Here is a 12,461-nt window from a genome sequence, read left to right on the forward strand (position 1 = left end):
TTTGGAAAAAAATAATAAATCAAAATAGGGTTTTAAGGTTTGGGTCAAAATATAGTCATTGGGAGAAGCACGTTGAGATGGGTTGTTTCATCCAATAGGATATCGCCACGTCAACCTCTTGAGAAATTATGCCACGTGGAACTCTTTCCAAATTTATGGTAAATTTCATTCCTTAGACACTTGAATTATACTTTGAAACTTTTACGGTTATTCTCTAGTATTGATTGTGTAAAAAAGTTAACCGCTTAAAACATCTGATATTCTTTAATTATATGCACTATCGTCAAATTTTAAGCATGTTTCAATTGAGCATCATGTATAATATTAGAGAAGATTATATGTTTTCTGTGGTTAACTACTCGATAAATACTTAAAAATATGCGTAAAAAATACTTGAATCGAAAATCTATCTAATAGGAATACTTTTCCGTATATTCATATACTCAATTGAAATAAACAATAGTTTAAATGAAATTTATTGGCAAATTAAAGGAGTTATCAATATATTAAGTCATTTAATTATATTGTATGAATCAAATCTTACATCAGTAACGCTACAATCCCAAATAATTTAGAATTATTATCTTATCCTAATTTTAGATCTTGTGTTATTTAACTAGACTCATTACTCATTAGACCTTTAATTAATATATTGTGTGATTTTGATCCTTAATACTAACATATGTTAAAAAAGTTAACCGCTTAAAACATCTGACATTCTTTAATTATATGCACCATCGTCAAATTTTAAGCATGTTTCAATTGAGCATCATGTATAATATTAGAGAAGATTATATGTTTTATGTGGTTAACTACTCAATAAATACTTGAGAGTATGCGTAAAAAATACTTGAACTGAAAATCTATCTAATAGGAATACTTTTCCGTATGTTCATAAACTCAATTGAAATAAACAATAGTTTAAATGAAATTTATTGGCAAATTAAAGGAGTTATCAATATATTAAGTCATTTAATTATATTGTATGAATCAAATCTTACACCAGTAATGCTTCAATCCCAAATAATTTAGAATTATTATCTTATCCTAATTTTAGATCTCGTGTTATTTAACTAGACTCATTAGTAGAGGTGTTCACGGTTTGGATAAAAATTGATTCAAACCGAAAAATCGAACCAAACCGATTAAATGAACCGATTTTATTTAGAGTTTGATTTGGTTTGGTTTTAGATTTTTAAAAAATTGATAGTATTTGGTTTGGTTATGGTTTTGTTCGAAAAAAACCGAAGAAATAATCGAACCAAATCGATAAATAATACACATAAATTTTATTATTATACATACATAATATACTATTTTATAAACAATTTTAAAAATCTTATATATGTATTCATCAAAAATTATTTATAATTCACTTATGAAAGTAAAATTGTTCAAGGTAAGAACATCTATCTTATTGGTTTCATGTATACGAGTGTCTATGACAATTCCTTGTGGGACTAAAAATGTCAATGTCTCTTCCTTCTAGGACAAAACTAGTGAATTTTGAAGCTTTATTCATAGTAAATTCAATGATAGAAAGTTTTGTAATATCAGTCATTCTAACTATTTTGTTTTGAATGGATTATAGTCACTTTTTTCACGTTTTGAATAAATTATTTCTTTTAATTTTATGTATATGGTTAATAACCGAATCAAACCGAACCGAAAACGATAACAACCAAACCAATAAATATATATTGTATTAGGTTTGGTTTGGTTTTGATAATTTTAAAACCGATTAAGTTGGTTTGGTTTTGGTTTTGACCAATAACCGACCCAAACCAACCCGTGAACACCCCTACTCATTAGACCTTTAATTAATATATTGTGTGATTTTGATCCTTAATACTAACATATGTTAAAAACTTAACCGAATTAAAAATAAAATAACTAAAAAAAGACAAGCAAGCCTAGGAAATTTTTAAATAACTAAAAAACCAGCAAACATAGGGAATTTTTACTAGGCCAACATGTTCACATATTTAACTTAGATCTATTTTATTAATCTCAAACCCAAATCATTTTTTTATAAGAAAGGAACAAGATGAGATTTTTGTACAAATATTCTCAAGTGAAAAAAATTAGAAAGCTAAGCAAAATAAGTGTGAAATGCATTAGATCATTAAAGAAAAGAAGAGGAAATAGATTTATGGTGACCAGCGGTTTTATGAATTTATGCCTCAAAAAATTAGTCATCGTAATAATTATGTAAAGGTTGATTAAGATCTCCTCTACTTTTATTCATTTTTTATTTCACTTTTTGTATATTTGTTTTTTGATATGTGATTTTGCTAAGTTTTTAACCTCTCATAATATTGGAAATCAAATCACACATTTATATTAATTAAAGGTCTAATAGGCTTAGTTAAATAATATTTGGACTAAAATCAGAATGAGGTAATACTTCAAGGACAAAAAAAAAAGTTGGTTGCCCTTACATATTTATTATAATATTACTTCATTTGAATTAATCTCAAAGCAATGCTTTATTATTATTATTATTATTATTATTATTATTATTATTATTATTATTATTATTAAATATGAATAAAACATAATAGAAATTTTATATATTTCTTGATCATATATAAATATTTGAAAGGCAAAACTACTTTTAGAAAGTATAGAACCTATCGTAAAAGTACGAGTTAAGAGTCAAAAATACATTTAAATTATTCTATTTAATTGAGTTTTATATTTGAACTATTGAGAATGTGAATATTCTACATGACCTATTATTCAATGATTAGTGAAACATATCTAGACGTTGATTAGACCAAATGTTTGTCTAGAAATGCTTTTAGATGCATTTGTCCATAAAATTTTAGTCCACCTAACATATATAACGACTTTATTTATGACATATTAATATTTTAATATATTTTTTGTTGACTTTTTTGAAATCCTAAACTCTGCTCTTTTAAGTCAGAGATATTGATGTCACGGTAGAGACCAGATCACGACTAAAAGGTGTAATGTCCTATTTCTTGTGATTTTGCTTTTATGTGTGAAATGACCTTTCTACCCTTTTTCGTAGCGTTTTCATGCTTAGTTTGTGTTTCGGGAACGATTGGTGTAGTCTTCGATGCGATCGAGTGTGTTTTTGGTGATTTCACCTCTTTTGAGTTGAGAATTCTTGATAGGGTTGACTTCGGTCAACATTTTGAGTTCTGAGTGTCAGATGGGAATTCCGTCAGTTTCATCGCGTTCGGAACGTCGAGTTTGAGCTAGGATAGTGGTTCGTAAGGTTTTCAACGCCTTAGGTTGAGAGTTGGATGTTTAGGCGAGAAGTTGAGCTTTAGGCCTAAAGAGAGGTCTTAGAGGGTATTTCTATTAACGCTCTTTTTCAGAAATTTGACGATTTCATTGAGTTTGAAATATAGAATTTAGTGGGGTAGTATATTTAGTTTATTTTTATTGGGTCCCGAATAAATCTCGAGGGCCTGTTTGGAGACTTTAATAAGTTAGAGAATTATTTTGCTGATGTTAACCGCGGTCAACACGGTCAAACATTCATTTAATGGCTAAAATCACCCCCCCCCCCCCCTTTCTTCCAATTCAAATTTCTTCTCCATTCTTTTCATATTAGGAACTTGGGAGAGAGACTTTGGAAGCATTTTCTTGAAAAAAACTTGTGTGGGTAAGTCTCTTTATCAATTTTGTATCATATTCTTCGAATTTCATCTTCCAAAGTACTTAAAAATCAAGATTTTAAATGTGGATGATGGGATTTATTGAAAAATGAGTAATTTCTTGATTTCGAGTTCGATTCTTTCTTGTTTTTAATGGGTTTTCAACCACGAACTTCTCTTGACATGTAGAACTTGATTTTCAACTAAAAATATGATTTTACTCTTTCGATTTCTGAAGTGATTTTTAGACTATTTTACCTCCGATTTGATATCCTATTAATATGGATATCATTGGACTCTTTCCATTCTTGATAGTTGAGGATCGTTTCAGTTAGCGTGTGGTTGAGAATTTACTCCGATAGAGATTTTCGGGTGAAGTTTCGGTCTTGAGGTAGGTTTGACTATCCCTCTTTTAGACTAAGATAAGTAATTAACATGTTCTTAGGAAGTTAACTGTGAAATGAGTTGTAGTTATGCTTTAGAGGCAGGTAAGTATTGATATTCATGTGTTTAATCCGTATGATGCCTATTTGTATTGCTTAGCCTTTGTGGAGGCTTGTGTGATATATGTAATTGTTGTGGGAATTATGTGACATTTGAGTAATTGCCCGAGAGGGGGGCTATGTGACTTATCTTTATATTTGATATGGAGATGCCCGAGTAGGGATTTGTGTTGATTTTCAAACCACATTAAAAATGAACAAAAATGTTTTCTAAGTGGTAAAAAGTTGGTTTTAAATGGTTTCCTCCACTATCCTTATCCTTTGAGAACATGCTCTATGACCTGTTGAATTTTGAAACTTGATTCTATTTGAAATCCTTGATGAGCTGATTATGTCCTTGTGTTATATGTATTGTGAAGCATTCATCCTCATGCAGTGTATCATTATTCATGAAAATATGAGAAAGTGGACAAATACATTTTTTTAGAAAGAAAATGTGATACCTTACTTATATCTTTGACCATGCTTAGGTAGTAAGTTGATGGTACATTGAAATATTGAGATTGTTATATGGCCTGCGAGTCTTCCATGGGTCCTTGTCTAGAATCTAGAGGCTCGACAAGGTGTATACGATATGTTGTACGACGATCTTGGTACAACCACATCATTCTATCATCTTCATCACATTAGCAAATCTGGTTGTGTCCTGTGACTTGTTTGTGTGTTGATTTAATTATTAACTGTACTCTTATGTTTTTACTTTATTCACGCCGTTCTATATAAATTGGCAGCACCGATGTCGAAATGATACTTTTATGTGTGCAAGTGAAAACGTTCATAGTTTATTTCTTAAGATTGTTTAGTTGTTTATACTCAGTTGGTCCAACCTACTGAGTACATGTGGATTTTACTCACTCATTCTTCTGTTATCCTTTTGATGCAAATCTTAGTCAAAGTGAGCCTTGTTGCAGTTGATTGGATCCAACGGAGTTCTCTCTTTCGGAGTTGTGGTGAGATCATGCTTTCTGAAACATCATTAGTCTCCATCTATCATTTAAAAGTCTTTTAACTTATTTTTTGAAGACTTGAGATGTAGTTCAGATTCTAGAAATGTATTAGATGCTCTTTATACTTATGATACCTAGTTTTAGGATATTCCTTATTGTTTTTCTATTGTCTACGCCCTGTCTTCCCTTTGAGAGTCTCGTATGTGTGATTTTTTTGACTTACACACCATTTTGAGATTTTCGGGGTGTGTACCTTCATGACCTCATTTTTTAGGTGGTGAAAAATTGGTATCAGAGTGCTAGATTCACCAATTTAATAAGCTAAAGAGCAGGATGTCTAGTAGAGTTTTGTGGATCGATACATAAACATTCATACTTATCTTCGAGAGGCTACAAGATACCTAGTAGGATAGATTTCTTTCATTTGATTCCTTTAATTATTCATATCAAGTGTTGTATACCTCTAATTTATTCTCTCTATGTAGATACTGAGGAATGGAGCCAATACTTCAGAGGGCGAGGTCATACCTGCTGCTAGAGCCCCGGTTCGTGGGTGAGACAGGGGACGTGGTGGAGTTAGAGGTCATGGCTGAGTGAGAGGGGCAACACTTGCTCGAGGACGAGCTAGAGAGGCATTGCTTGAACCGTACTTGAGCAAGATGATGTTATTGAGCAGCAGACTGAGGTGAGGCAGCCCAACCTCCTTCGATTCCAGACAGTACTATGATGTTTGCTAGATCAGATATTGTCTCTTCTTTTGATGTTCTTCTAGGTACTTCAGGTTCTCTTATTACAGTTGGTGCTACACATCTAGTTCTGGGGCCTAATGTGGGATTTCAGACTCTTGTCCTTCTTCAGTGCCTTCTATTGCACCTCCAAGATTCATATCTCCATCTAATTCTTCTAGTGCGGCCATATTTGTTGCTGAGCAGAAGAGTTTTGAGAGATTTGTTGGATTGACACCTCTCAAGTTTGATGGTATAGTTAGAGAGAAGGCTTATGATCTCTTAATTGAGTGTTAGGACCGGTTGTTCAACCGGGGTATTCTAGAGGCTCATGGGGCATCTTACACTTCTTATCAGTTTTCAAGAGTGTCCAAGGAGTGATGGAGATCGGTTCTTACTTGTAAGCCTAATGTTTCTCCTGCTATGGGATGAGAGCAATCTAATAAGGTGTTCCTCAAAAGGGTTGTGCCCTACCGTTTTCGAGATCAGTGTAGGGATGAGTTTGACAGATTGAAACATGGCTCCTTATCAGCTTCTGAGTATGAGGCTCATTTGTATGAGTTGTCTTGCTATGCCATGTCAAGTATTTTGACAAAGTTTGAGTGGATTCATAAGTTGGTAAATAGGCTCGCTAGTTATCTTCATGAGGCCACAATTTCTCTTGTGTTATCTGGTACGTTCCAGAGTATTATTGACCATGCATGATAATTTGGAGTATTCAACATGCTAGATAGGGTATCGGTACCAAGATATTTCGTCGCCAGGGTCAGTTCAACGATAATTTATCCAGAGGTAGAGACTATTCAGGTTAGGGCTCACAAGGTTATCAGGGTAGACTAGTGCAGGCCGCCATTCAAAGTTCAGATGGTGTTAGTGGATCTAGTCCTAGTCAAAACGGTTAGGGTACACATAGTGGATCCTCAAGTCAAAGAGGGTGTGCAGACTCTTCTGGTTACGCATAGTGGATCCTCAAGTCAAAGAGGGTGTGCAGACTCTTCTTGTTACTCTCAATACAGTTCTAGTCCCCGTGGTTATTTTGTTTGTAAGGAGTTTGGGCACAAAACAAAGGATTGCCCTAGACGTGTTTCTTCTATTGTCCAGTCTAAATCATAGGCTACTCGTTTTACATTAGCTACAACGACACGATGTACTTCTCAGAGTACTAGAGGTAGTGCCAAGGGCACCAAGGATGAAGCTTAGGGAGCTTGAGGTGGTGCTCGTAGTGACCCTCACACTAGTGGTGACCGCAGACAGTTCTATGCTATATTAAGTAGAACCGAGGCAGAGGCAAAGGAAATGCTTGTATTTTTTATTTTTATTTGAAATGACCATAAAATAGTCCAAAAAGATTTTGGGAAAGACTAACCACTAGCTTAAGGTCTTTCAGTTCTAGGGTCAATACTATTAGCTAGACTTTTCGGTAGATGATAACCAAATCTTACCTCATACTTTTCTGAATTTGTATAATGCCATATAACTTTTATCAAAATTTTCGGTACTAGATATTGGGATAAACAATATAAAGTTTATATCATTTGGGCAAATATGGTGATAAAGATCTTGAATATTCAATATATGATGGTATTGATCTATAAGGTCATTTACCCTCAACAGTGAATTTATTTGTGTATGTCATTGTATGAGATTAAAACCGATCGAATTAGGAATCCAAGGATCACTCCAAAGTCCAAACCTTAATATTTTCTCTATCTCCTTCTCTCCATCAAATTTCTTGTTGCAGCAAATCTCGTCCCCACATAATTTATTTCGTACTCATGACTTTATGTGATATTTAATTAGATAAAATTTATGTATATTCTTAAACTTGAGATGTTTTCTTTAACAAACAACTATGTATGTGGGTTTAGTGATTAAAATTTTTTCTTAATTTGTTACTTTCCTAATATAGCATTGTCTTTCCCTCTCTTTTCTTAAGGCAGCATAGAACCCTATATAAACATTGGTGTCTGTTAATTTCAAGATCCTCTGTGAAATTTAGTATACTGCCTCTATCCCTTTCTTCTCCATCTTTAGAGGCCATGTCTAATGTTGTCGAGCTTCACAACCATATGGAGAAGAGGTAATAATGGTTTTCAAAATTAATTTATTTGTTTTTAGAGCCAAACATTCAAGATTTTAGGTTTATGCGATACATTATTTATTCAAGTTCTACAACGGTAGACATGGCCTTAATAAGATGGTGAAGAAAAGGATAAAGGTACAATTCATGGGTCTTTTTTCATTACGTATTTTACAGAGCTTTAATTGATTTGATTTTAGAGACAAATTTAAGTATTTAGGTTTCTGGGTTTAGAACCCTAGTTTTGTTTTTTGCACTTAATGGGTTCAATATAACATATTAACTCAGTTTCTTGAATAGATAGATCTTTAATATTGTTCAAGATACTGCATGGGGTATCTCCATTGTCTACTATTTGCCTTCTTTAAAGTTTAATGCATGTATGATGTGTGTATATTGATGTGGCTAAAGAAGAACACAGAAAATACTTAAGAGGGGTAATATAAAAATAGATCCAATAATAAACGGACCAACAAACCAAAAACACTCGAACAATAAGGTTTATTCATGGTTGTTTTGTGTTATATGGAAGTATTTGACTAGACAAGGAGCTTAAGATCAATGAGTTTACATATATCGGAAGGTAGCAGTTTTTTTAAGCATGCTAAAGATAGAGGATTGAAAATGCATGATATGGGATATTTTTAAAAAAAAATTGTAAGGAAACATTAGCTAGGCTAGTACATATATGATAATCAATTGCATTTTACTGAGTATAGATTATGCTTTTAAATTTCTCAAATATAAATAAGTACCCATCTAATGTGCACTTACTTGTGTCATGTGTGTTGTGTGGTTGTGATGGATTGTTTGGTATCACCAGTGTCTCTGAATAGTTTAGTGGAGTGCGGATTTAGAATACTATTCTTTTACCAGTCAAAAAGAAAGTTTACAGTGCTTTTACCCAGAAAAGGATGTTTTGCTTTATCATACTAATGCAAATTTTGCCTTTCTAAACAATTGATGCAATGGTTATAAGTGAATGCTGTCTTTGATGATTCATCTGGCGTTTTTGGGATGCTTGGTGAACTGATAGTCCTAGATGCTTGTAGTACACAGTGATTGAATGAGTTTCCCTTCAGTGATTTCTTGTTTGTTTCGTATTGTTTAGAGTTGAGTTTACTTTGGTTCTTCCCTTTTTCCCTTCCTCCCCTGGTAGGCAAAGTGATATTTGCTTCCTTAAGTTATAGAGAAGGAGAAGAAAGAGGAGGTGCAGGAAAGAGTTGGGAAGATGCCAATTAAAAAAATTTAATCTAGATAGGTCTCGGTAATTTTATGAGCTAACATTCGTTTTATTTTTCTTGTCAGTATTTTGTTTCACTTCTCGTTCATGTTCTACGACCTTTTTTCGTGCGTCTGACTGCATTGTAGTGCACTTGTCAGTTTTGAAGAAATTTCCCCTTATGCTAGAATTTGGTCTCGTGATAGTTTGGTTACGGGAAGAAACATTTTCAACTCATTTTCTTAATAATACAAATAAAGGGGTTGAGCTAAAGCTACTCTACTGAACTTGTAATTTGTATTGTGGCTACACCCTAATTGATCAGGTCTTATGATTTATTGTTGTTTAATAGATGGAATGATAGATTAATTGAAGTTTAATTAGTAGTATAGACTTTGGTGGAAAATGGACAGTGGATGGTGCTTCATAGTTAGTTCAGCTTATAAGCTTCTCAATAGAGAGTTAAAATACCCTATCGAGTAGCATGTTTCAGCTGGTTGTTAGCCTGGGAAGGGGTGTTGACACATGACAACCTTAGCAAGAGAAATTTCAACCTATGCTCAAAGTGCTACATGTGTGGTGAAGAAATTGAGACAGTCAGCCATCTATTCCTTAATTGTAGGATCGCAGAGATGCTATGGAAGATCTTCATTAGCCTTAGAGGTATTGGTTGGGCAATGCCAAGACAGATTATTGAGGTCTTACTCAGCTGGGAAGAAGCAGGTACAGGATTGACACAGAGATAGATGGAGGATTGTCCTGACTTGCATTTGGTGGACAATTTGGAAAGAGAGGAATTCCAAATGTTTTGAAGACTTAGCAGTTCAGTTCAGAGGATTAAGTTGAACTGATTTAGACTTTTCTGCTTTTGGGTTAACCAGAGATACATAGAAGATACTGCTTCAATGATAGACGCCCTTGTTATTTTTTGTTAGGCTGATGAAGCAGTTTTGTTCTTCTTTTTCACTTGTAACTATGGTTTTAGCACAACCTGGGATTTGATCACTAGGCCACATCCTTGGGTAGATTTTATGAATTTTCTAATGACAAAAATCTGTAAACTATCTTAAAGATTCTTGATTTAACTATCTTTTGGCGCCATTGATTTAGATTTCATGGTCAGTCCTTATAATGAGAGATAAGTATCTTATCCTTATTAGATACTTGAATTTCGTTAATGCCAATAATTTTTCTTCCTGTTTCCATCTTGGTACATAATTTTGGCCCGTGTCCCGTTGCTTGTCATCATTTAACGAATAGAATATAATTTTTCCGTTGTACAGGCTTACTACTGTGTTATTTGATTAGACGATACATGTTAAGCTAATTGAGGTTGTGAGGAAATGCACCAAGTCGATTGTGAGGACAATCATCATGGTGTCTGTGCCATATGTTTGAATAAGATAGTGCTCCAAGAAACTGCTCTTGTAAAAGGTTGCGAGCATGCTTACTAGTACGTATATAGAACCAATCTCCATATATTTACTGCCATTTTGATCATCACTCCCATGCTATTATGTCCAATTTACTGTTTTGGATAATTTCAACCACTTAAAGTTGGTTCTGAACTGGTTATCCTTCGTCTTGTTAGTTATCTCTTGCAATATGATCAGCATGCCTCTGAGAGGATTTATCCAGTTTAGTATATAGGTGAACAAATCACTTGCACATTTGGTTTGGATCGAACTATCAAGAAAGATAGCTCGTCATATTTTTGTTATTAGGTTATCAATATGATAGTAAATAAATGCCAAATGAACTACAAAAAGAAAAAGAAACTTACATGCCAGTGATACCGATTCCCTCTGAAGCACCTCTCCATCAGCGGAGTGAAGAAGGAACAAATTTTGTTGGCATTGTTCAGTTTTATTGCTGCAGGGGAATTTTTGCTTTTCTATGTTGGGTGAACACAAGAAGGAAAAGAAGGAAATATACTACATCTTGAGATTCTATGCTCAATCTACTCTTGTTTCAGTGGTTGTATTAATAGCCTTTTTATTGATCTTGGGGGATTCATTTTATTTATCATTTATGATTGACTTTTGTGCATCAATTGCATTGATCTGTGTTAGTTTTATTAGGTTTCAAACGACTATGAATTGTTGTGTTCAGCTAGACTGAACCTGTTATTTATAGGCGCTACTTGAAAATAGAACAGAGGTTAACATTGCTCTCAGTGTAAACATCCATTTGAATTTCTCCACATCCATCGCTCACTTGATGGAAGGTAACTAATTATTTTGGTTTAACTTTCTTTAGTAATGTGATTCATGAAGATGCTAATAATGTGGTATTTAATGTACATCCTTAGTTGCAGTTGCACTAGCAAGTATGAAACCACGTGCATAATTCTCCGAGGAGGAAAAAAAGTATTTGCTACTTCTTTTCTTGATCTGATAGTTATTATATGATTGTCTTATTCACTTCACTAACATAATTATCTAATTAATTATTATCGTCTTGCTAAACTAGTTCAGTAAAGGTGGGTGGGAAATGTTTTGGTTTTTTTTTGGTCAATTGTGGTGCAACCTGGAAAGGGCAGGGAAGCTTATAAAGAATTTGATCTAGAGAGATCCTCAACACTACTTGAATTTATTGCAAATTTCGTGTTCTATATATGCAGATCCTCAGCTGACTTCTAAGGATTATAACTTCCTAGAGATGCATCCAGTTGACCACTGAATATCTAATTAGAAGTCATCTAAATAGGTAATTCTTGAGCATCCCCATAGTTGTGGTTTGTTGTTTTTTATTCTGAGAAATGACACAATGTTTCAACAGTATTCAAGACTACATGTTCGAGGAGAGTGTCTGCCTTCTCCTGAGAGCATCATGGTTCAAACCCTTGATTGTGGAGGAGAAACAAAAAGTTGATGATGACATGGATTACCTTTATGCGTATTATGAGGATGACGAAAAACTAGAAGACTTATGTTTTACTAGTTCACCAAGTCTTCTGCATAGGCAACAGGAGATGGGGCGATAATGGTTATGTCAGGACAGGAAGGAAAGAAGCGAGGCCTGCTCATCGACCAAACTCCCAGGACTCAGGTTCTGGATCATCACGCCAGACTAAGAAGAAAGAGATTGTTGTTCCTAAGCGTGAAACTGCTGATAAGGCGGCTGCTGAAAAGCAGCATCTCTAATGAGTTTGCTCCATCTCTAATGAATGAAGATCATGACATAACTGACAGTATGTAGTTCCTTCCATTTGTAGAATAGTGCCCACCGTTTAGATGATGAGTTTACTAAATGGCATGAACCATTTCATGCCTGTTAATATCTCTCAGAGAAAAAATTATGCCAATGGGGAAGCAAGGACTCTTATTTCCACCATTTTATGTACATG

General features: G+C 33.9%; 1 pseudogene; it reads left to right on the forward strand.

The window, feature by feature from the left end:
- The first annotated feature begins 10,451 nt into the window (after positions 1-10,451).
- Positions 10,452-12,258, forward strand: LOC125859632 (uncharacterized; annotated as a pseudogene).
- The last annotated feature ends 203 nt before the right edge of the window (positions 12,259-12,461 follow it).

The sequence above is a fragment of the Solanum stenotomum genome, chromosome 1, assembly GCF_019186545.1.
Source record: "Solanum stenotomum isolate F172 chromosome 1, ASM1918654v1, whole genome shotgun sequence".
NCBI classification, from domain to species: domain Eukaryota; kingdom Viridiplantae; phylum Streptophyta; class Magnoliopsida; order Solanales; family Solanaceae; genus Solanum; species Solanum stenotomum.